The sequence below is a fragment of the Nicotiana attenuata genome, unplaced genomic scaffold, assembly GCF_001879085.1.
Source record: "Nicotiana attenuata strain UT unplaced genomic scaffold, NIATTr2, whole genome shotgun sequence".
NCBI lineage: Eukaryota > Viridiplantae > Streptophyta > Magnoliopsida > Solanales > Solanaceae > Nicotiana > Nicotiana attenuata.
In genome coordinates this window covers 34525-35862 of record NW_017673540.1, presented here as the reverse complement: position 1 = coordinate 35862, position 1338 = coordinate 34525, and positions in this window count along the sequence as shown.

Below are 1338 nucleotides of genomic sequence, written 5' to 3'. Positions count from 1 at the left end.
AGGCAAGCTCATAAGCAACCTCCCCAACACGCCTCAAAATCTCAAAAGGGCCAATAAACCTCAGACTCAACTTCCCTTTCTTCCCAAATCTCATGACGCCCTTCATATGCGAAACCCGAAGCAGAACCCGCTCTCCAACCATATAGGATACATCATGAACCTTCCGGTCTGCGTAGCTCTTCTGTCTGGACTGGGCTGTACGGAGTCTATCCTCAATCACCTTGACCTTCTCCAAAGCATCCTGAACCAGGTCTGTGCCCAATAATCTAGCCTCACCCGGCTCAAACCAACCCACCGGGGATCTGCACCGCCTACCATATACAGTCTCATACGTAGCCATCTGAATGCTGCACTGATAGCTGTTGTTGTAGGCAAACTCCGCCAATGGCAAGAACTGATCCCAAGACCCTCTAAACTCAATCATACACGCACGGAGCATATCCTCAAGAATCTGAATAGTGCGCTCGGACTGCCTATCCATCTAAGGGTGAAATGATGTACTCAACTCCACCCGAGTACCTAACTCATGCTGAACGACCCTCCAGAACCGAGATGTGAACTGAGTACCTCTATCTGAAATGATGGAAACTAGAATACCATGCAGACGAACAATCTCCCGAATATAAATCTCTGCCAACCGCTCCGAAGAATAGGTGGTGCACATAGGAATGAAATGCAAGGACTTGGTCAGTCGATCCACAATAACCCAAATGGCATCGAACTTCCTCAAAGTCCATGGGAGCCCAGATACGAAGACCATGGTGATCCGCTCCCACTTCCTCTCCGGAATCTCTATCTGCTGAAGCAATCCACCCGGTCTCTGGTGCTCATACTTCACCTGCTGACAATTAAGGCACCGAGCTACAAACCCAACTATATCTTTCTTCATCCGCCTCCACCTATCTCAGATCCTGGTACATATTCGCGGCTGCCGGATGAATGGAATACCGCGAACTATGGGCCTCCTCTAGAATCAACTCCCGAAGCCCATCAACATTGGGTACACAAACTCGATCCTGTAACCTCAATACCCCGTCATCACCAATGGTCACATCTCTGGCATCGCCATGCAAAACCTTGTCCTTGAGGACAAGTAAATGAGGGTCATCAAACTGACGCTCCCGGATACGATCAAATAAGGAAGATCGAGAGACCATGTAAGCTAGAACCCGACTGGGCTCCAAAAGATCCAATCTCACAAACTGGCTGGCTAAGGCCTGAACATCCATCGCCATAGGCCTCTCTGCCGCTGGTAAATAAGCCAAACTCCCCAAACTCTCTGCCCGACGGCTCAAAGCATCGGCCACCACATTGGCCTTGCCCGGGTGATACAAAATA